General features: G+C 39.8%; 1 protein-coding gene and 1 long non-coding RNA gene across 2 annotated transcripts in view; one reads left to right on the top strand and one right to left on the bottom strand.

Moving 5' to 3' along the window:
• Positions 1-2,233, bottom strand: part of LOC112542033 (uncharacterized) — a 37,943-nt gene extending 35,710 nt beyond the window's left edge. Inside the window, exon 1 of the long non-coding RNA XR_003085929.2 lies at positions 2,095-2,233. This is a non-coding gene — a long non-coding RNA (uncharacterized LOC112542033). The remainder of the gene's footprint in view (positions 1-2,094) is intronic.
• The window catches only part of SEPTIN9 (septin 9), a 233,958-nt gene that overhangs the window by 503 nt on the left and 208,589 nt on the right, over positions 1-24,866 (top strand). The gene's annotated exons all lie outside the window — the stretch shown is intronic.

The following is a 24,866-nucleotide window of genomic DNA, read 5'->3' as shown; positions in this document are numbered from 1 at the left end:
AATTGACATTTAAAATTGCAGTTATTTTATCCAGAACAAATCCAACAAGTGTTGTCACTCAAGGGATATTGTGAGTGGAGATTCCTACAGTGGCTTTTATGCATTATTTCATACATCAGTCACAGTACTCTATGCTTTTCTAACTCTTGGACTGTGTGGTGCATTTGTACATCGAAAAATGCATCATAGACCTTGACCCTAAGCTTCCAGGAGATGGCCGATCTCTGTAATCCTGAGGACTAGAAATTTGTCATAAGGATTCATACACATCTACATGTTGGAGGGCTGAAATTCTAAGTTAATTTAATGGAGAATGTGTTTCTGTATACTAAGGAAGCAATTGCATAAAGTTTAAGCAACGTACAACTGAAGATTTTGGGAGTGTCAATATTCTGCATGAACCTCTATCTTGGTGGATTGCTGACAACAGTGTAAAAACTTGCAAAGTAATCTCTAGAGTTCCTAGATTGCATAGATTAACAAACATGGTTGGGGTAAAACTAGGGTTTGGTTGCACTTATGGCATACTAGCCAAAATGTCACTGTTCCTATTCCTAATATGAGTAAAGCTGGTAACCTAGTCCACTCCTACTCTGTATTACTAAAAAATGTTATGTGAATTGATCAATTGATCAAAGACATACGTGAGCAGCAGGTGGGATCATCTGATGACAATGACATATGGAAGACTATGACTTGTAAGAGGAGTAAGTGACGAAGAGCATGAATTAATTAATGAATTGGAACAAAGAAAAATTGAAATATTGTATATATGCAAAACATGAATCTGAGTGTACCCATGCTGTGTGTACCCAATTGTCAGAATGCTATTGCTATTCCTCTTCATAAAGGGAAAAGTAACGAGGAGGATTGCAAAGGAATGAACTTGTGAAATGTCCCAGGGAGGATGGCAGAATTCTGACTGAAGGAATATGAGAGGTGGCACTGAGCAAAATTTGGGAACTGCAGTGCAATGTTTTGCCAGGCAGGGGGTATGTGGACTAGAGTTTTGCTCCAACTCATTGAGAATTGTGGGAATGTGAGAAAGTTTATTGTATATCTGTTGATTTAGGGAATGAACAAATTTCCATTGGCCCGAAAGCTGTGCCAAGCTTTAACAGTATGAGCCAGGACTCAAATTAGCCTTATTTGGGGGGAAATAGGGGAGACCAAATTTTAAGAGGTGAAACAGGTGCCTGAAGTCTCAGCAAGCTTTGAAGCACCAAGTGGGCCCCTTAAAATCCCCACCCTCAAAAAACATCCCAACTTTTGGGCACCTACCTGCTCTGGGGGTACTCATGAGGGCCAAATAGGGCTCCTGGCAGATTGCCGGTTTTTGCACCCCTGACTTAACCTCTCTCACACATCCATAGTGCATATGAGTCTTTGTGGAGTAGTGTTGGATAGCCAGTCCCTGTGTGCTTTGGCTTAGCTTCTGCTTAGAGCTCTGCCAGATGAACATAGATCATGGCTAATTGGATTCTTTTTTCATATCTATATCTAACTGTAGTAACTGCCAAAAACTGGCTGATAGGTGCATTGGAAATGAACCCTTCATGCCGGTCAGAAACATTTTTTGTATCAAACTGAGAGTATCATAAAAAAGAAGAAAATGGATTTATATCACAGAATGTGCTCCACAAGACTAATTAAGGCTTTTCTTAAGCTACTAAAACGATTGAAGCAGCATAATATCATGTTACAAATAAATAAGATGATTATGACATAATGTGAAGTTAGGCTCAGGTCCAGCATCAGCACCCAACAAACCTGGGCAGAACTGTCTAGCAGCTTAAGAAAAGCCACATACGATAACATATATACACAATCTTTCTACTTATATAAGTCCTCTAGGTACCTTACAACAAAAAAACAAAGTGCAAACTATAAAACACAGCAGTAAAATTAATATTACAATCAAAACTACAATCAAAATTAATTATGATTAAAATCAATTAATAATTTAAAGCTTGATGAAAGAAATGTGCTGTTGCCATTTTCCTACACTGAAAGAATGAGGACCAAACACATCTCCCTGGAGGGCACATTTCCATAGCTGAAGAGTCACACAGGAGAAGACCCTCTCCTACTCACCAAAATGGCACTAGGGTCATCTTCAAGAGGGCTTCTCCTGCTCATTTTAGTGATTAGACAGATTCTTAGTGGGAGAAGGTATGCCACAGATAGTGAACTCCTAAGCCATGGAGTTCAGCACCAACATCTTCAATGCTACTTGGTAGGCAATTGGCAGCCAGTTCAGATCTTTCAATGCTAATAACATGTGATCCTTGTACCTTGTACCAGTTAGCAGCTTGAGCACCACATTTTGCACCAATTGCAATCTCCATCTACTTTTCAGGGTTAGTTCAAGATAAAGTCGTTTGGCTCAAGAAAGAATGTGCAAACAAATTCTTCACCACAGTTAGTACCTACCAATGCAGAAACAGGTGGTAGTCAAGGTCCACTCCCAAACTGAAAACCTGCTCTTTCTGAAGAAGGCAACCCTATCCAAAGTGGGCTTGACCTCGGTCCCCAAATCTAGTTTTTTCCTTACCTGTATTTAATTTCAGCTTGTTCTCCTTCATGCAAACCATTATGTGATTAGGCTACATTCCAGTGCACTGATGGGTTCCTTGGAGCTAGAAGATATAGAACATTTTAAGGCTTTGAATTACGTCCCCCAGCTGTCATATGTAGTTGTTTAACAGCATAAGGGATAATATAGAACTCTATGGGATACTGTAGGTCAGAGACCTATGGGCTGGGCAGTAGTCACCCAGCACTACTTTCTGAACATGTCCTGACAGGAAGAACCAGCACTATTATGAAACAGTGCCCCCAAAGCTCAGCCCTGCAGAAAGCCCAGAGGGATACCATGGACATTACTATCAAAAGCCATTGAAGGATCTAGGAGAACTATCAACTATCACTCCCTCCATCTAAGTTTTTTCTGTAGATCATCCACAGACTTGAAGAAAGCAGTTTCAGTACCATATCTTGGAGGAAACCCTAGTCAAAATGTGTCCAGATAACTAGTTTCATCCAAATGCAGCTTTGAGGTTACCACTTTCTACGTCACTTGGTATTTGTAAGCGGACTGTAATCACAAGATCTTCTCAATAAAAGAAAAGCTCCCCCACTGAAAGGTTTTATAACTGCCTCCTTTAAGCAGGCAGAAATGCTTCCCACATTCGAGGAGGTGATCACCTTGATTAACAATGGGAAAAGTCTCAAACTGGATAATTTAATTATCCAGGAGGAGCAAGGCTCAAAGAAGTAGTCAATGGCCTTCATTTCTCCACATTTTGAGATCTACAAGCTGAAAAGAATCCATATGAACAGGACAAATGGATGCCAAGCTTACCTCCCTATCACCTGCCCTTACACTGGAGTTCAAATCAAGGTGAGCCTGATTGATCTTATTCAGATAAGAAAAAATGCTCACAGGAAGCTTTTGACTGCACTGGCTCTTCTCCCTCAACCTCTTGGTGGAGGAAATACTGCACAGTATGGAAAAGTATTGCTGGCCTGTTTGGTACAAGTACAGTGGAGGCAGAGAAGTAAATACCCTTCCGTGCACCAACTGCTATGGAATAGGATTTCATATGGACCTTCCTTCCATGGGACCTTACAAAGAGCTCCACTCCGTGATCAATCCAATCCGTCACAAGAATTCCTCCACCTGTATTTCAGTCTTCAACTTATCTGCTTCATTGCCAATGGGATAAATATGGGGGGGGGGGGGGGGAGGAGAGGCAGCTGCCTTGGGGCTCCAGGCACAGGAGGTACCACCAGTCTCCCTCTTGTTTCCTACTTCTTGCTCTGTACACTCAAGAAATCTGATTGCACAGGGCAGGGCTATTATAACAGGGCTGCAAAAATTTTACCCCAGCTGTCATACGTAGTTGTTTAACAGCATAAGGGATAATATAGAATGCTGTGGGACACTGTAGGTCAGAGACCTATGGGAACCCATCAGTGCCCTGGAATGTAGCCTAGAAGGCAAAACACTGTAGAATTTTCTTTGCCTCTATGTCTAACAGTCTTCCAGATTTTTGAAGACCCAGTCATGGTGGCCCAAGTGTAGGACCCCAGTAGGAGCCACAGAGGAAGAGTGGTACAAGAAAAGAAAATAAATGCTCCTGCCACCCCTTCCTCTGCTGCTGGTCCCAAGTCAGTTGTTGCATTAGCAGCAGCAGCAGCATGAACTGGAAGTGGAGCCCTCCAAAGCTCTGGCAGTTTCCCTGGTAATGATAGCTGGCAATTCTCTTCCTCTTCTTGGTCTTCTCCTCCTTTCTGCTTGTGAAAGAAGGAGGGATGAGAGAGTCTTCTAGTGGTCATCTCCATTTTTACACCCCAGATCTTAGGGGTGCCTAACAGAATAGACTTTCAGGCAGGATTTCTGAGGAACGCATTGCACCACCTATGACTCTATTCTGAATGGAAGTGGTGAGGAGAGGAGCTCTCATCTGAATCTAACAGTCATCCAGGAGCGGGGATGAGATACTTTGGTTGACTATGGGGGTTAGGGGGAGACCCTATTGGAGCTCTGCTGCTGGGTGGATGGGGGCGGGGAGGAGAAGCAGCCACATGACCCTCCTCTTTCTTTTGCCTGCTTGCTTTCAGTTGCTGCACCCTGAGGTGGGGCTTAGTGCCTGAGTTCTCTCAATATTGTGGTGCCCCTTTGAGAGGTTTGCCCTGTTCATTCTTCTCAGCTCCCTAGCAAGCCAAAGGGTTGATCAAAGAGGAAAGAGAGTGTTTAGGAGCAATCATGTCAACTATGCACAGTCCATCTCTGTATATGCAAAAGTGTGTAACTTTTTTTATGGGTTGCTTCCTTTAAAAGAAAAAAAGCAGTTCATAGGGGGACTATAGGATAAGAGGAACTTAATCTACTCCTTGCTCATAGTTCCTCCATTCTGAACCATCCCTCATTCTGCATTATTGCTCTGTGGAGTTTCAAGCAGGTGTTTCCTTTCTGAATTTCTTTTCATGAAAATAAAGATTCATTTACACACACTTGCATATAACATGCAGCTAGCTAACTGAAGAGAAACTGATTCCAGAATGACCTCTGTAGCTGACAGCTCCAAAATTCAATCTAGATGATTTTTACATTTTATTTATTCAGCAATAAAACTAGATGAAAACTAAAACAAAGTTTTGACTCCATTATAGGATATATTAATCTCTTTCATCTAAGTAAGGTACATACAAAATTCCACAGTGGTCAGCAAAATACTAAACTTTCCCTACAGCTCTCTGGGACCAGGGTATTCATATTATCTGTCCTGAACTGTATGTGACCTGGGAAGTCTCCTAGACATAAATCACACACTGCAGCCATAGCAAAAAAGGTTATGTGAAGGTTCACGTGATTGGTAGAGGAAACACCAACATAATCCTTCAACAGGTTGCAGGTTCCTTATTTTATCCTGTTCTAGCATCAGTAGCCATTGAATCAATGTCTCATGTTTTCCCCTTTTAGTTTATTATCACAGATGGGATATTATTCTATTGGTTGGAAACCTAGGGACCTATCATTTAAATGGCTGATATAATAGAAAAAGATTCACTACACAGTGTTTTTGGAGGGTCTTTCGATGCCCAAAGACTGGCTGGTTACAGAAGAGAAGAGTGTAATACAGACAGTAGAGTGTGATGATCTCATAATCATTTCCAAAGCCAGGAAGTAACTCCCCACAGAAAAGCAGAGTTTTGTGAAGAAGGGAACAATGACAGTATTTTCTGACTTCTGAAACCTCGGGCACTTTCTCTTTCAAACTTGAAATGGAAATTTGCACACTGAACTAAGTTAAAATGAGGTCAGTTTGATTTGGGCTGGACTTGTATGAATCATACTTGTCAACCACACAGCATAAAGTGTGAACCCAGCCTATGTGTCACATACTCTAATAGTATCTGTAGGCAACTACCAGGAAGCTGCTGTTTTGAGCAACACACTAGTGAAATCAAGACATTCTGTTGCACTGGATGATCATTTATGTACTGCTAAAAATGTGACATGCTTTAAATAAAATCTGCACCTTGTATATTGAATTACTTGCAGAGACATTCCCTAACCAGATGGCCTCTAGAAGGTGCCATTTGAACTTCCTTTCACCGGGCCAAAAGAGAGTTTTGGAAGGCAAACCCAGCATACCTAGAATGGGGAAGGTTGATCTAAATTCTCCATCTTGTAGCTTATTATGTTACAGATAATCAGTTCTCCAAAACCCGCAAAGTAATAAAAAGAGTAGCAAATAATCCGTGTCCTGAGAATGCTGTTAACTATTTGGCAGGTAAATAAAGGCTAGTTTGGTATATACCAATAACAACAATATCCTGTTCACTATAAAAATAATAAGAATCATTTTGGTTAACTATGTTGATTTTATCCTAGATAAATCATTACAATGCTAATTCTGTGCATGATGTTACTGAGGACAGATGTAACTATGCTTTTCAATAATCAGATGAACCATAAGGTTTTTCTGAAGAACCCGTCTGACTCTTCCAGATCCATTCATCTATATGTGAAGTTCATATATGGGAAAATCAGAACTGAATATCCACAGTACAGGCTTTGATTGATGTTCAGTTTTGGAACTGGACAGCTGGTCCACTAATCAAAGTACATCAGTAGTGAAAAGCCCACCACTAATACCAGCAGAAACAATATGTTAAGGCTCAGACATTTTGGGTTTATGAAGGAACTTTGGGTAGCTTGTCGTCTTAGCATCTCAGAAAATGAAGCAAGTTTAGTAGTTAGACTATGGTTTCCTTAAAACTGTTATTTTGCATCTGTATTGAGTTTAAAAAGAAAGGTATGATAAGATAGGAAGAGTATATGTATGAGTAATGATGATTTTTAACTGAAAAAGAATTATAATTCAAAACATTAACCTGCATGGAAACAAGTTCCTTTTTGAGTCCTTTCTGTAACATATATCTACTGTACTTCCCAAGCCCTTAGCATTTGTACTGCCTCATCAGTAGGCAGGTCATTTAATCTTTTATTAATTTAATTTATTACACTTAAACAGTTGAAGTCTCTTGCCAGTGTACAGTAATAAACACTATTCTTGTGAAACCAGATCTTCTCTTCCAAACTGTTCATAGTTCATTTGACAATTAAACATTTGTTCAGGGGACTACTGTATTCATTTACTTTTAGTAAAGGCTTTTTTAGATAGAGAATGTGTCAAACTCTCTGAGGTTGTCATATCTCAGTGCCAGAGCATAGATTTTATGTGCAGAGCAGCCAGCTGCAAATTGTGGCCTTCCAGTTGGGGACTCCATATCAGATGCATTCAGAAGACATGCACCTATGAAAAGAAGAGCTATAATGTAAATCTTCGATCTTCGCTGAAGAAATGTCTTCCCTGCTTCTAGCTTAGAACTAGATTTAAGAGCTCTGGGTAGCAATGCCATAAGAATTCTGAGATGAACCCATTCCAGGTCCATCCCCTGAAGAGGTCCAGCTGTTGCCTCCATTTGGTTTGACAGCAAACCCTTCTAACTCTTCAATAGCAACAATTGCTACTGAAATGCAAGTGAAGTCTATAACAACTGTTGTGCTATATAGTTTCTATAATTGCAATTAACAGCCTTTTGTTTTCTAGCTAGCCATGCTCACCAAAAATAGTAGATAACAGCTGGACTTCCCAACCACAACAGTTGTCCCTCACATTACAGTTGACCATGAGATATTACAGATGAAGCAACCTCTGTTAAGACAGAATAAAAACAATATTTTACATAAAACAACTATCATATTTTACTAATTTTCATGTTGCAGTGAAGCGTTATTTTTAAATGAATGCCATCTTACTCATTACCATGGTATGAACTTCAGCCTGCCTCAACAAGTTTGGTTCCTGGAATATAGAACAGTGGTTATACATGTATGACTTTTTATTGATTCAAATTAAAAAGAAACAAGACACACTACTTATTATGTTAATTTAAACTGTAATGATAATGCTCATCACCAGAAACTAACTACAGCTGAGCTCATAATTTGTAATTGTGAATTTAGGTGCTGTTAAATGGGGGATGCTTAGTGTATCTTAAACAAACCCAAGGAAGCACTCATGTTGACTCATCCTTGGAGACCTATGGAGAGTAAAAAATGTTTGTTTTGCCAATACAGCAATATTAAAAGAACTTTCAGATCAATGGGATATCACAGTAATAAATCAGAACCAGAGGAAGCAAACACAATATTATTTTAATGGAAATCTACTCCATTTTACCCTCAAGAACACATGGTTGTTTGGAGAATTTCTATTCCAATCAAACATGATTACAGGACAGGAGGTTTGACATTATTTGCCATCTGAGATTTTCTCCATGTCTCTTTGCTGAAACTAAACAGGGCTAGATCTGGTCAGGGGCAAGATGGAACATCACCAGACAACCCCCTGCTCTGAGTTCTGTTATGGAAGAAAGGCAGGATATAAATGTATGAAAGCAACAAGAGTTCTTCATACCAAGGGGATAGCCCTTAGACATTTCAAAACAGAATTGCCAGCCTGTTACCCTCCATATGGGTTTGATATCAGTCCCCCAAATTATTTAGCCAGATGGCCATATACAGAAAATAACAGTTTGGGTGAAGCTGTTACAGAAGATTCCATCTTCAGTGAAAACAATGAAGACTAGAAATCTTTAGAAATCTATCTTTGGCACCCAATTCCTCTAGGAGAGTGTTGGCACTAAATAAATAAAAATAGATAATGGTCGTATTCAGTTAGATTTCTAAGGTGAGGAAATATAATGTATGGGATGATTCAGAAGAGCTGAATTCCAGGTAGTACAGGAAAGCTGCCTCCAGGATATAACGTGAAAGCTCATCTCAGTGAAAGTTTTAATTGTTAGGCAGGAAGTTAGAAATTAGTCTGGCACCTGAACCATAAGCTATGTGAAATGCCAGATTTTTGCTCTACTTTTGATTTATTATTGCTTCACCTTGGAAAGTTCAACCTCTCAGGCCATCATGTCAGGTGATTAAAAAAAAAATTAGTTTTGCATTTCATTTAGAATTCAGCTTGCTTCAGGTGTGATGTCCTCTGCAAACAAGTTTCTATTTGCTTTCAAATAACCTATTTTTTTCTTTGAATCGTTGGAAAGAAAACACACAGCAGATGTTTGCTTTCTTCTAATCTGGAAGCAACCCTAAGCTGTTGTACTGTGAAAAGAACTTTGTGTTTTCCCTTTAACAAGCTAGAAGAAATTCCTGTGGTCTCCTTTTGTAAAATTACGTGGACTAGAACAGCTTGAGTTTACAAGTGGTATTGACCACATCATATGAAAGGTCAGCTCTCTTCTCCAATCTTTCCATGCATCACTCTCCTTCCTCCAACTCTTCCCCACAACTAAAAAGCACATTTTTTCCCCATAGAAAACACTGTGCCCTTGTTTCAAGTAACTGCCTTTTTGATTTTTTGATGGTATGGTAGTCCTTCGGGTTCGAAGAAGACAAGCTGTTGTACAGTTCATCTGTGGACACAGAGGTGACTCTGCAGTCCCAGTCTGGAAGCACAGTCTAGCACAATGAGGGTACTGGAAGTCAACTGTTGTAGTAACTATGGGCATTATTCTGTGACGCCACTCAGAGTTTTCTAACAGTTTTTGGCGGCGCCTGTCTTCAAAACTGTTGGAGGCTTCATAGCACAGGGCTTGCCAGTGGGTTCTGTCAGCATCCGCAGTTTCTAGTTTCCTTGGCTGGATGTCACAGTGGTGTAGGGTTCCCTTGGCCGGTGGTGTAGGGTTTCTTTCACAGCATCTTTGTAGCACTTCCATGGTCAACTTCAAGGTCTCTTCCCAGTACACTATAGAGAAACTGGCGAGGCATACAGTGGTCATCCATTCTGATGATGTGTCCCACCCACCACATCTGGGCTCTGATAATCAGGGACTCAATGCTGGTGGACTCTGTGTGATCCAAGACCTCCATTGTAATGCCAGTAAACAAAAGCCATTCTGCTTTGTCGGGTTTGCCTGCAGATTTTGGGATTATGAAATATAACCAATTCATGTAGATCGCCTATTAGACTCATTCATTAGTGGCCTCCATTTTCATGGCTACAACAATCTTAATTTCAATATTCTTCAGCATTGTTTTGTTGGAAAGTCAATCCCTTCTTCAGCCAGAAACCTTGTGGCTAGAAGAATTGTGTCTCTTATTGCTTCATCACATGCCTGTCTCTGTAGAATATTGACTCAATGCTTGCCTATTGATTGATGGCCTGAAACATATTCTCCGGTATCTTCTGAATTCTAGGTTCTGTTTCCAATAAAGTATCCATTTACATAATCAGCAAGAAAAATGCCAAAAGGGGACAACAGTTTGCATAAACATGCACATTTAAAAACGATAATCATAATTTAAGTATAGACCCTCTCTGGGAATGTTTTTAATAATGAAAATTGCTACGTAGTAGACCTGAGAATCATAGAATTATGAGTTGGAGAGGACCATAAAGGCTATCAAGTCCAATCCCCTGTCATCTGTTGACAGGCGACCATCCAGCCTCTGTTTGAAGACCTCCAGCAAAGTAGAACTCATCACTTTATATGACAACCTGTTCCACTGGCTGGCAGCGCATACATCCAGGAAGTTCCCCTTGAGGTCTAGCCTCAACCTGTTTCCTTGTAGTTTTACCCCATTGCCTCTAGTCTTGCCCCAGGCCAATAGAGAACAAATTCCCTCCATCTTCTGTCTGACAACCCTTAACTTTTTTGAAGACCGTTATGATACCTCCTTTCAATTACCTTTTCTATAGGTTAAAAGTACACAGATCCTTTAACTGTTGTTCCTCATAAAGCTTGATTCCCAGACCCTTCACCATCTTGGAATCCTTCCTCCAAACTCAGTCCAATTTCTCACTGTCCTTTTTGGACTACAGTGCCCAGAACTGGTCACAGTATTCCAAGTGGGATGTGACCATGGCAGGATAGAATAGAACAATTGCTTCCTGTTAATGCATCCCAAAATAGCATTTGCTTTTTAAACAGTTGCAAAGTTGGCTGATCTTTAACATGTGGTTGACAAGAACCCCCAGATAATTTTACATGTACTACTGCTAAGCCAATAGATAAATATAAAATACATCTCTCCATAGAGGGAAAGAGTCGTCTGCGAGTCTTTTAAAGCAGTTGGCCAGGTAGTAAGAATTGATGGGGAATTTAGTGCCCTATATATCCTTTCTGATAGTTCTTTACAAGCAGAGCTGATGGAAAAACACTTCAAACAGAGGATACCTTCCAGAAGAGGACTGTTCTCTCTAAAGTAGGGCACACAACTACCCTTTTTCCAGTGGGAGAATAGATTCCCAAAGGACTTGGCTACACTGAGAGTTGAGATTGTACAATCCAAATGCATTTGAAGTGTGTTTGATTTATTTATTTTTGATATAGTTCATAATAGGTCTAGCAATGTTATCAACATGTAACAGTTTTCCTTTTTATTCAGACGAACTGCAGTGTGTCTTTTGTATACCCGACTAGAACATAATTTATAGCTATTCAAAAAGAACCAGAGGTTGAACTAGAGTTACGTAGTTACTAGTCAAGTAACTCTAGATGCCAAAACCAAGGCAGGGTTTCTTAGTTAAGCCACATTCGTCCGTCTGCTGGTTCTGCCACACAAGCAGCATGAAAACAGAGAACTGTCCTTCTCTGTTTTCTTTTTAGATTGGTGTATTGCCTGAGTTTGGCAAGTGACTTTTTTTGTGTCAGAGCAAAAATGAACTCATTATTAAATTTCCCTCTTTGGCTTGCTCCGGCCAGAAGAAACCCTTGTGTTGCATTGAAATGATCCAACAGCCTATAAAAACAAAGCCCCAGTCAGCCATCTGCAACTCAGCTGCTTAGGAGAGCTGCTCCTGGTACATGAGGCTAAGCACAGGGGGCCTCAGCAACAGCATCCAGATCTGGTCAGACCCGGGTTAAAAAAGGTGGGGAGGTGTTGTCACTGATTGTCCTCTGTACTCCACATCTTTCTTTGATAATTGTACCATAGAGGTAACACTGCCAATTGCATCTATCCTCTAGAAGCTGTGGGGTAATGATGTGTATGCCCAGAGATACAATCTGTACTATGGAAAACTACAGATTTCTCAGACCAGGAGGGGGCTGCCCACCTGGCAATGGCCAAGAATTCTGGGAGTTAAAATCCATACATCAGGAAGTCATCCCAGTTGGGGAAGGGTGAGTGTATGTGTGTGTCCATACCTTTGAGACTGTCTTAACTCCTGGTGACTCCATAGATGGGTCTATGCAGTTTCTTGGCAACGTTTTTTTACATTGATAGAAAGTCTTTAAATGCATCTAGAAGTTCCTATTAAAATACATAATTTCCACTATGATTTCTTTTCTTCTTATGTCTGCCCAGCTTTCCTTACTGAAATTTGTTGCAGATCTTTTCAGTTGGATATTCAGGTTAGTGGCTTTTCTGGTGTGCATGCCCAAATTTAGAGCCTTTGACTAACAGGGTGTTGTTTCCTTACTTTAACCTGTTCCTATGATTGCTCCTGTTTGGCTTAACTATGATCCTGTACCCTTTGTGATTCATTGTACCAGGATTTCCTGTCCATTCTTACAATGTTAAGAGGAAAAATTACAGAGCTTTATTATCAGGATTGCTCAATCTTTTGTCCTTAGCTATAGAAGCCAGGACCTGCCTTTCCCATAAAGTTATTACCTTTGTTAAATATTCTTTGAAGTAAGAAACACCTTACATGCCGGAAAAGGCAAATATCTATTCCCTATTCTGTATAGGTTAGCTTGCAATTTTGGTCAAGCAAGAACTGTAAAAATACTATGATGTTTGGTCTTTCCTGGGTACTAGTTATTTGATTGTGGTATTTAAGAACAGCTGAAGGGAGATTGCTTTATGGTGTTGAGCAATACTTATTTGCTTTTTTACAGGCTAGGCAGTCAGGAGAATGCTGTGTGCAAAAGGCCAAAAGAATGTAGCAAACTTCTTTGTTCACTCAGTGGTGATCTACACGTGTACCCAATGAAGCCAGATCCTAGCATGCTGGTGTTGTCTCAGAGGCACCAGCTATGCTTTGCTTGGACTCTGTATACAGCAGTGTTTCTCAACCTTGGCAACTTTAAGATGTGTGGACTTCGACTCCCAGCTGGGGAGTTCTGTCAGTTGAAGTCCACACATCTTAAAGTTGCTAAGGTTGAGAAACACTGCTGTATACTATCAATTTAGTTACATCCTCAGGATGAATAATTTCCTAACATGTAAATGTATTTATTTGTTTAGTGTACATCCTACAAATACAAGGACTCTGAATGGTTTACAGTGGACTGTTTATTGGGCAAAGGACTGATCGCTTACCCTGTGTTTTGCTCCAAGTGCCTTGTATTATCCTGCATATCTTCCTCCCATGCCTAGCATCAGTTACTCTATTCATGTTCATGGCCATAGAATTTACTTAAATCCCCAAATCCTCTAATACTTAGCATAAGCTTGGGAACGACCTGATCTGGAATGATCTCAGGAGTTCCCTGCAGGACATTTTAGGAATTCTCAGTTGGAAGATGTAGATCATGAGGCATCAGCAGCCTGTTAGAGCAGCTGAAAACTACCACTCTTGTTACCTTGCCATTCTGTATCCTTCCATACTATTTCTGACTTTCTCATCACTTGGAGCAACCAGCATCTGTACTGAATTGAAAGACTCCTTATCTGCACTTCTACGGTAATGTGATTTAACCAGCCTTTATCTTATCCTTGCTATGAAACAATAAACTTATGCTGGATTGTAAGAAAGCAAAGAAAGGTAGGAGTTAAGCTGCCTGATAAATGGGATTCAGATACATTTCTCATGAGAATGGAACACTGAACTTTGTCTCTTTGGATTGTGGTGTAGACACAAACATGGGATTCTGAAGATCCACTCAAGATCACTGGAAAACACTTCCCTACTTTTTGGTGGGGCTGCAAAAGGCATAATGTGTACTGCTGAAACTAAGACTTGATTCCTGCATTTATCTAAATAGGCTATCTTCAAAAGTGTGGGAGAATGCAATTCCCTGTCTACCCCTCACATAACTTGCTATTTATCTGTGAACCTCTTTAAAAAAAAAAAAAGCTCTGAGGTGAAACAAATGTATACACATGTAACCCATTATGCTGCACATGTGATGATAGCTTGTACAAATTCATATTGAACATAATGTATAGAAGACCTGATTTAAGAAAAGAAGTGACTTAATCTGGGAGCTAATATATGAGCTCGTATGATCTGATATTGCTACAAATTTAGTTGAGCATTTGACTGCTGTAATCTATGCTATAGTGTTTCTTGCCATTTTTCTTCATTTTTCAAACAGGCTATCAACATTAGTTAATGGAATCAATCCTTTAAGGAGCTAATCTGTATTTTGAGTCTGCCACAAACACATGCACAATCACAAAAGTGTTCTTAGTTTGAAGTTCTTAGTTTACAGTTTAATTAGGCACTCCCCATCTCAGCTCTGGTATACATTAGCCAGTTAGAGGAAAAGTCAACCAAAATGACTCAACCAAAAGGTAATTAAATTTTGAGTCTGAGGAGATGACTAATCTCTTGCTTCTATACAGCTCTACTGTCTTTGTCCTTCATGAGCAATAAAAAATTCAACTGTCATGACAAAAATGTAATCCCAAAGAACTTTCCATGATTAGTTCAGAATTTTGGAGGATTGTCAGAGAAGTAAATGGCAGGCCTGTTCCTTTCTCATCCGGTCAACCATTAGGTTCCTTTTAGCATGCCACCATATTGTTAGGGCTCCACTCGACCTCTAATATGATGTGCCAGCTTAGAAATGAGTTTCAGCTTCATAGGACTTAAGAATGGAAGCCCTTTAAAAAAACTACAATTATTCCCAGATGGATTCTGGCAGTTCCCCTACAACTAGGCTTGAAATATAAAATTCATTTACTTAGGACAAGGAGGGAGAATGTGGGGCCCACCAGAATTATATTTCCCAGCAGCCCCAGCTAGAATATGACTAGCAATGAAGGATATCAGAAGGAATTCAGCAGCCTAGGAAGGATCTCAAGATTTCTATTTTTAACCTAAGCAGATGAATCTGACACTTGAGCACTTGTAAGAAAAGAGCTCATCTCCTGAATCAATTTGAGTCTAAAGAGCATAGCTGGTCAGTTTTGCAACCAAATGGGATATAGTTTTTCCCATTCTTGTTGTTTATTTTCCAGGAAGGGGGATGGACACCTAGACCAATATGCAACCTCTCAGTATTTTTAGGATCTCAGACCCCACCACCACCCTTTCTGCCACCAAAATTCAGCGACAAATTGCTTAGCTTACCATTGGCTTTTGTTGGGAAATCAAGTTAAATAGATGCATTAAGCCTCCAATTGCATTTATTGACTTTAAAACAAAAACAAAATCTGGTCCCCCATGACAAAAGCTTGTAATTCCTCCAAATTTTAAAAGAAACTTGCTTGCTTGATTCTGTTCTACACAGATTTTTTTTTTTAATTCAAGTTTTTAAATGATGAAACCAGTTTCTGGTGTTACTGTTCAAAAAATAATTTAACTATTTTGTACTTTATTAGTCCATCACCTCAAGTGTTCTCTGTGGAAGGATAATCCAAACATTTGCACTATAAATAAAATATAAAATATTTGTGCACACAATTACTTGCCTTACGTCCTTGCTTTTCTTCTTATTGTACCAATGTTCAGGTCCAGAGCAAAAGTGAATGCTAGCCTTAAAACCATATTTTTATATGAGGTCCCACCTTTTTTCTGAACTGGAACTGCCCACTCCCATGGAGAATTTCATCCTCTAAATTGGTTTTAATTACTCAATTAAAATCTTTTGCCTTTTTTGGGCAAGTCATGTTGAAAAGAAAGTTCTCTCTCTTTCCCTCATACTGTTTCCTCTGAGGACCAGAAGCACTGAGGAGGCCACTTCTGGAAACATTACTAAGCCCAAGTCTATCTGACTAGAAGTGGACAGAAAGCAATGACTTTGCACAATGTTGTGGCATTGTGACATGCTGGTGGAGCCCTTCTGCCCTGATGCTTAGCAAATCTACCAATTTAGTAATTTAAGAACCTAGTTATCACTGTTATTAAGCTGTGAGCAACACTACACCAATACAGGTCCTTTTAACAAATAGAAGTAAATAAAATGTGGCACCACATTCCAATGTAACCATGATCATATGACCCCTTTAGAAAGAGTTCCTATGTGCAACTGATACTTAACTTGGAATGAAGAGTCCTACATTAAGTTCACAGAAGAAATAATTTCTTTCCTTCCGCCACTTGAAACAATCCTTCAATTCGATTAATTCTCAAACTCTATGACAGTGAGCAAGCATTGCTGCAGAATCCTGGTTTTCCAAAGCAGGGTATTAACTATGAAAACAATTAATGTACACTGTAGAAAACTTAATTAGATCAAATATGTAGTGCTCTCCTTGAATCAATAGAAAACTCATAGTACCTTTCACTGCATAATGTATAATTAGGGTGTACATTACCTTTTCAAAAAGGTATTTGCACTTCAGGGATCCCACAGTTATGGTATCCCCATCTCTCCTCTAGGGAACAGAGTTTGGGAGCTAAATATAAATAGTTCAGGATAATAAACATGTATAATTTAGCTAAAGCGCCTTGTGGAAAAATGAGAAAGATGCTTCTCTAGCTGAAGTATCCCAGCTGTGTAACATTGATTCCATTCTAGCTGTTTAAGACTGCCAACTTTTAAGCCACTTGAAGCTGCCAGCTACATGTAACAATGGCAAAAGTTGTTATAAGGAATGTTTTCATCTGGGTGGTCTTTCCTGTTCAAATGGGAAGATGAAATGCCTTGCTGTGATGAATTTCCTGGTGTTGATCTGTGTGTGTGTGTGTGTGTGTGTGTGTGCGTGTGCGTGTGCACAGACACAAAAGACGGTATTACACCACTGAGCAGGCAGGCATGGTATCATGTTAGAACTTGCAACTGTTCCATGGGTTAGTGTAGATCTGGACAGTTTCAATTTGTTGGATTCTGCCTCTCAGCTCAGTAACATTTTTACAGTTAATATTGTTTCTACTTTTTATAGCAAAAAGACGTTCTCTGTGACACAGACTTCCCAAGATTTCTTTTTTTATTATTATTTTATTGAGAGAACAGCTTTACTGGTGTGAAATTTGCAGTTTCATTGCCAGTCCCTATTCTGCTTCTGTTGCTTTTGTTGCAAGTTACTATGAAATGCTACGACTCTTTTAATACAGATGCAGCACAGGATAGCTAAAGCGATTGGTGCATGTTTTTCCCTGAAGAAGAAATCAGCACAACAAAAATGATCAACCAGTCAAGGCACTGCAGTCAGAATGGGGCTCAGTTTAGCATATGCTCAGTGTTGAAAGCTAATAAGATCTTTGACTGACGGGTTTACCAGGGTGGATGGGTGTCTTTAGAAGGCCGTGTATATTTGATGTTAGGCTTCAGTGCATTCTACACCTTTATTATGTTGGACTCAAGACCTGATCACCTGGAATCAGGGTCCATGCAGCAGTAGGCAGAAAGCAAGCTTATTCCACAAGCTCTTATCTCTGAAGTGATCAGAGGCATTAGAGGAAGAGATTTCATCTCCTTTTGCTTGACAGGACAAATGAGGGAAATGAGTACAAGTTGCCTTGAGCCATTGGAGAAACTCAGTGGCTCAAGAACTCAAAATGCAATGTCTGGACATGTACAAAAAGGACTGCAAAAATGACAGAGGAACCCCTGTGAACTACAAGTCAAGACAGAGAATTAAGCAATGGATGGATGAATGAGCAGTATAATTTATTTTACATGAATTAGGTGCTGGGAAACTGCCCAGGACTGACAGCACGGGAGAATGATGTCATTGCTGTAAATAGAAGGGAGCGAGGCTGCTGCCACCAAGCACAGTGAAGCAAGCTTCTCTCCAGATGCTTCTTTAGTCATTCGTTGCAGCTCATCAATGCCTAAACCAGTGTTGTCCAAACTTGGCCACTTTAAGATGAGTGGACTTCAACTCCCAGAATTCCCCAGCCAGCCATGCTGACTTCAGTGCATTCTACACCTTTATTACACCCATGCTGGCTGGGGAATTCTGGGAGTTGAAGTCCACTCATCTTAAAGTGGCCAAGTTTGGACAACACTGGCCTAAGACTATTCAGGCCTCTGGCGTGCAAGGCTGGGCTGCCCTCCTCATGCAGCAGAATGAATTATCTGCTTCAGGCAGTAAGCAGAGAAGGGCAGAAGAACCAAGTGATCTCCTTTCTACTGTCTTTGCATCCTGTCATCCAGAAAAGTCACCTATCATGGTCATCCCTCTGGGGTAGCATCATGGCAGGGGTACCACTCCACAAAAGCCTATTTTCACACAAGAAAAACAAGATCTCGCCCTTGATAAAGCTCAGTAGCAGGACTGTCCATTTGTTTCTTAATCAGGCTATACAGCATTGATCATAACAATAAAATAAAGTAAAATGCATGTTAAGGCTCTTTTAGAGCAATAGCACCACATGCTGTGTGGAAAGAGCCAAGCAGCGTGCTATAATAAGGGGAAAGGAAGGGGAGAATTTGTCAGTCTGACATGGGGGGACAAGGGGAAGCCTTCTGAGTAACAGAATAATAAGAGTCCACTTTCTGATTCCAAAACCATTTCTTAGGAGTTCCCCCATATAAACACCGATTATAACCAATCTCAGGGGCTAATCAGCAACTTTCATCCCAGTCAGTTTGGAAGAACTTGCATGATTGGTCCTGTACTTGTGGGTGATTAATTGACACACACATTCCCTGTCTTCTGCAGGGGCATTATAGCATGGGCTTCCCATATTATTATGTGGCTTTTAAGCATTGTTCATTACTAAGAGGCTGAAAACTATGGTAATCAGAGATGCACAGAAATAGAAAATAGATATGAAGAGCAAAAGGTACTGTTCTATATTTTTATAGAATGTGGTTCTTTTTATGTTCTGGTTCTGCAGTTCCAGTGTTGATAAACAGCCAGCAAAGAAGTCACAATGCACCGGAAGTAGGCCTGGGCAAAGCAGGCACAAGTCACCTCACTGATTTGCAACCTGCCTCAGGGCTCAAAGCAAAGTTTTAGAAGTATTCCACCTTGTGAATTGTCAAGGCAGCGCTGATCTGACTAGATTAACCACTTTACTTTGAGACAAGTAGTTTTTGTACATGCATTGAGTATTTCTAGAAGGCCACTGAAGGGCTAAAGAAGTGCCTGAAGAGAGGCATAGTGGCTGTTCCAATGTAGTAACTAAAAATGGTTTTACATCAAGGCACTTATTTGATGTGGTAATTCAATCTATTACCTTGGAATAGAAACGTTCTATTAAAGGTCTGCAGACGCCTAACTGGAAACTTCTGCCATATGTGCTAACAAAAAGATCAGTCATTTCTAGAGGTATGTGGAGTAAACATTGAACCTTCTTTTAAACAGTCATTCAGATGTAGAAATTGCTTGCGTAGAGTTTCATAATGAGTGTGCATAGCAAACTAATTGGTTATAGGTTCACATATAACTTTCTTAATTACAGTGCACGTTATTTTTCTGGTCCCTCTTCATATATCATTACCTAAGATTAAGTCAACAGGCAAGGCCAAACCAATGCAAATTAGCAGAGAAGTTAAAGTAGTCAGAGACTCTAAAGTTCACAGGGATGGTGTTGTAGCCATTAAATAAAGAGACATCTGCCACTTGAGAGAAAGGCTATGACAGAGGCAGAGTCATCATGCTAATAACAATGGTATATATTCCCAAGGCTATGATTTTCCCAGTTGTAAGACAAGGCTGGGAAAGCAAGATCTTCAGAAAGGCTAAATGGAGAAAAAAATATTCCTGTGCATTGTAGTGCTGGAGATTTTTTTTTTTTTTCTGGTCAAAACTTTTATTAAGATATATAAAAAGTACAATTAAAATACAAATCAGAAGATAGAACTAAAAGAAAAAGACAAAAACTAAAAGATGAGATCAAATAGAAAGATGAAACAAAAAGTGACTTCTGACTTCTCCAATACAGATATAAGTACAAATTAAAATTAATGTAGTCAATTTTAGTAATGGAGAAAATTATCGAGAATAAGGCAGACCTCAGAAAGAACAATTGAGTCAATACTAGATGAAATAAATCCAAACTATTGACTGGAAGCACTGATAATGAAGTTAAAGCATAATATTTTGCTCACATAATGCAAAGACAAGAGTAAAAGCAACAAAGAACTCTTGAGAACTTACAGGAAATTGAAAAAGAAGAGAACAGGTGACAAAGTGGTTAGATTCTGTCTCTTCCTACATGCCAAAGAGGTCCTCTGACTTCAAGGTTAGGAAGAGAGCTGGGGGTTCCTGCACTGAGAAGCACCTCCCAGAGGAAGCTAAGACAAAGGCGACTTTCCCTTTACATAGGCTAAGACAAATAGCATAAGGAAATAGAAGTTCTTCATTGTAAAAGTTGTAAAGTAAATGCAGTGGTGTTGTTACATCTCCCAACAGCCACATCCAGAGTTCTGGATCTGTGTTAGAAACCTGTCCCCTCTCATGATTTGATACAAGGACACATGATTTTAATAGGTTGTTTTAGAAAGAGCACAAGAGATATGCACAATGCCCCCTCCCCTGAATTCAGCTCCAGAACTGAAAAGTGAAACAAATGAAAAGCCAGAGGAAGTGATTTATGGCTACTGAGCTGCTTTTTAGTAGTAGAAGTTGGGAAGCCAGTTCTGACAAAACCAAACAACAATCCTTGCCTTGGGGCTAGTTTCCATCCTGTGTAGAGTTCACATGTTCCAGAAGAAGTTTTCAAACAGTGGCTGTCTCATAGAAATACATTGCTGTCATGTAACAAAACTTTGCCCCTCAGAATGCAACTTTTCTGGAAGGAAATAATTTATTACTCCTTTGTCCATATTGCAGGTTGAATTTTCTCAAGCCAGGATTCTCACTTGGCCTTTGAGGGTTATACTCTCCAGATGAATGGGCAGGTCCAGGACAAATAACTAAATTTTGTTTCAATTATGTTAAATGAACATTAAAGTTAAATTAAAACAATTAATTATTCCCCATGTTGTGTTCTGGGGTGGTACCAATCCATCATATTTATTGGCACTTTGGTTCTCATAAAAATGCTTGTTTTACTAACTGCATCATAACCCACAGAACAAACAAAGGGATCTTCATGCATAACCCCATATCAGTCCCTACAACCTCTGATGATACTCCATGCTGTTAATAATTTTTACTTTCTGTGACATTAACAATTAAAATTTGACAACAATTTTTGGGTGGCCTTGAGAGATTGCCCCCAAAGCTTTGGGGACAAGACATAAGGTCCTAGAGCTATAGATTGGGCACCTCTGGTTTAGATACAGAGTAGCCACCCAAAATATAATCAAAGTAGAAACCTAACAGTGTGCAACATCAGTGATCATGATGTTTAGGTATATCAGTTTTACAATATACACTCTTCTTTTTCCACTGTCAGATCATTTACAGAAATAAGTTCTAAGGCAGGTCAATGAAAGCTCTGCCTAGTGTGCATCAGCTCAGGATGCTCTAAACACACTGCATCATCATCATCATCATCATCATCATCAAACCCTCTTATGTGATCCCCCAAATACCAAATCCTAATAAAAGCTGCTGGTGACATCTTTGCCTGCCTGGATGGCAAATATTGTCATCAGTGTCATTTAATCACCTAAATGATACCAATGCAGATGTAGCAGAGTGGGCTGCCTTCAGACCTCTCTGCTGCATCTCTGCACAAATCATGGTCTTGATCATGATTCTTTCTGACTGGGATGTGTGGCCAAATCAGCAACTAACAGAGAGTGAAAGGGGAGGAGCACATTCCTGTGAGGACTCTCCAAGGAAGCCTTCTTAGATGTTATTACTCATAAAGTAAGGAGTCTTGGCTATCCCAAGTTTAGGAAACAGTGGTTTATAATGCTAAATCTTTACAGCTGCAAAAAACCCAAGTGCCTTTTGCAGTTTATTCCCAGCATTGTTTATATTTGCTGTGCATTTTCAGTCACAGCGCTTGAGGCTCTCAACGCCAACCAGAGCAGATCCCCATTCTCAAGTCCCTCCCTCTATGCACTGCTTCCTCCAAATGCAAAGAGAACGCTTACAGGCTCTAAGGGCAGCCCACGGGGTTATGGCAATTAACCACCAAGTACCGGAAATGAACCAGACATCCCAAGTCGAACAGTAAATTCTGAGCTGCCCGGGAGTATATGTGTGATTTGTAGCACTGTATGTGCCTGTATAGGAATCTTGGCAAGCGCTTACAGCATGACAGACATTAACAGCATAGCCTCTAGAATTAATTTCCACTTAGGAAAAAAAAAATAGGGAAAACATGTGGAATTAGGAAAGAGAAAGATAGAACTTTTCAGGGAAATAACGTTCAGTTATTTATTCAGTTATTATTCAGCTTTGCTTTTTTAAAATTTCAGTTGCCTTCTGATAATAAAAACAGTTTTCTGGAAAATTCTTTCGGTTTGCAGAAGATAATTTATATTGCAGTGAATTTTAAAGCAGAATCAGACAGCTAATCACATCCATGGTCAGAAATGGTATACAGAGTATAGGCTAAAAGCCTGTTTGGTATAGGATCCCTGAAATGCCAGTTGTCCCAGCTAAATAGCTGCACTTAGTTTGTCTTGGTTGATCTGGAAAAAGCTAAGTAGGGTCAGATTTAGTTAGTACTTGGAAACCAAGGACAACTCACAGCTCACATGCTGCTTGTGACAGCTGGCTATCAGCTTGGCTGGCTTCAAAAAAGGGTCAGACCAATTCCTGGAAGTCATGGGGAGTGCCAAAAACCAGGAGACTGTGAGTTCTAGTCCCACCTTAGGCACGACGCCAGCTAGGTGACCTTGGGCCAGTCACTCTCTCTCGGTCCTAGGAAGCAGGCAATGGCAAACCACTTCTGAAATCTTGCCAAGAAAACTGCAGGGACTTGTCCAGGCAGTCGCCAGGAGTCAATGCTGACTTGAAAGCACATACACACACTCTTGTATTATGTGTATTATATTTTGGGCCAATATGTGAAAAGTGAATGTATCTATAATGGAAACCTAATATGCTTGCATAGGGAAATATCCTTGGTTACAAACACATTGCTTTGGCTTTTAATGTCTTCTCAGTATCTGAGATTATTGATTATTATCAGATATGCAGAGAGAGAAAAAAAATAATAAAGTGAGATATATGTTAGATATCCCCAACTTACCCAGCTCTTGACTGGCTGGAGCAATCCCAAAAGATGCTTTCAGGATAATTTAGCAAGATGATTGGATTTTCTAGAGAATGATATTCCCCAAGAAAGCATCCTTCATCCTTTTCTGTGTAAGCCAAAGTGTTTTATTTTATTTTATTTTATTTTATTTTATTTTATTTTATTTTATTTATTTATTTTGTTTCACTCCCCAGAATATAAGTTCTTGTTCTGGTTTTGATTTGCAAAATGACTTTTGGTGAAATTGTGGGAGCCAGACTGGGTTTGTTCTTCAATGATGCAGCTGTCTGATCACAAACATTTCCCACTAAACTGGATATAACTCCCCCCTTTTCCCAATCCACTCCCTTTCTGGGAATATTGAGGTTGAGCCTGATTTTAATTTGTTACCTTGTTTTTTAAAAAATAAAAACTAAGACAAAGTAATTGGCAAAAGACTCCTTTCCTCCCCTCTCCCTTCATCCTGTGATGGTGGTGCTTGCTGGAAAGGGAATGTTGAAGGTCTTATGAAATTATTGATGGAAATTCACACATACAGAGAGTTGCTTAAGGCACAAGAGAAAAGAGGAATAAAGCGCAATTGAAAGTTTTATGAAACTTAGTTTGAACTTGACTTCTCTAGACTTGTGCTATGCTATATCTTAATTGGCCTTGAGATCCAGTCCAAAATACTTGGTACTTGGGAATGAGCATTCAGGATGGAGGGAAGTAGTTGTTACATTGACATAGATTTTGTCAGAGACTCTCAACTCCCCCTGGTTCAGTCAGTACTGCCAATGATCAAGAATGATTGGGAATTACAAACCTGCAACTTCAGAAAGGGTCGCAAGTCTTCCCACCTCTTTTTAGGAGAAGGGTACATTTTAAGTGGCCATGGCCACATCTTTTATCAAAACAAACAGGGAGGGAGTGATACAAACACAGAAAAATTGAGACTGAAGGGAAAATGGAAGTATATTCTTGTTGCTTCCTTTTGCCCTACAGTTAATTTCCTGGTGCCTCTGCCTCTTGGGCTCATTGCTGGATGTCTTTGGGAGAACCATGTTTAACTGGCCACTAAGCAAATGAATATATACTGCCCATAAGTTGGTGGTATCAGCCCTTCAGGTTTGGCAAGGTGAAGAAACAGAAGCAGCAGGGATGCTCTGTATTGTCATAGGGTAGAGTAACAGAATCTTGAAAGCCCACGCAGACTCTAAGGGCAACCCACAGGACACGTGGGAATGTACATATACAGTAGATATAAATGTATACTATATAACAATAAGAACAAGGATGCTTTTAGAACTAACCATCTTTCTCTGCTTTTAATAAATATATAGAAAAGTAGTATGGTGAACTTACAATCCTCCATATGAACTACGGCTTCCAACATCTCATCTTATAGATGGGCAACTAGAACACTTGAAGGCCATAGGTTCCCATCCTTGTAGGAAATGAATGATTTAGATGCCAAGACACTTGAAGTTCAGGATAAACACTAGTATCTGTCTCTATCATTCTCTCTTTCCCCTACCTCATGAAACACAAAAAATTCCTTGTGAAGATTGCTTCATAGCTGGTTTCATCTGGTTTCTGCAGCTCTCTTGAGTCTGATACCTT

This window comes from Python bivittatus, unplaced genomic scaffold (assembly GCF_059951505.1).
Source record: "Python bivittatus isolate LINGU-HERP-01145 unplaced genomic scaffold, Pbiv_v1 ctg000080_np1212, whole genome shotgun sequence".
In the NCBI taxonomy this organism is placed as follows: domain Eukaryota; kingdom Metazoa; phylum Chordata; class Lepidosauria; order Squamata; family Pythonidae; genus Python; species Python bivittatus.
The sequence above is the reverse complement of the archived record's forward strand: the minus strand, read 5'-3'. Positions and strand labels throughout refer to the sequence as shown.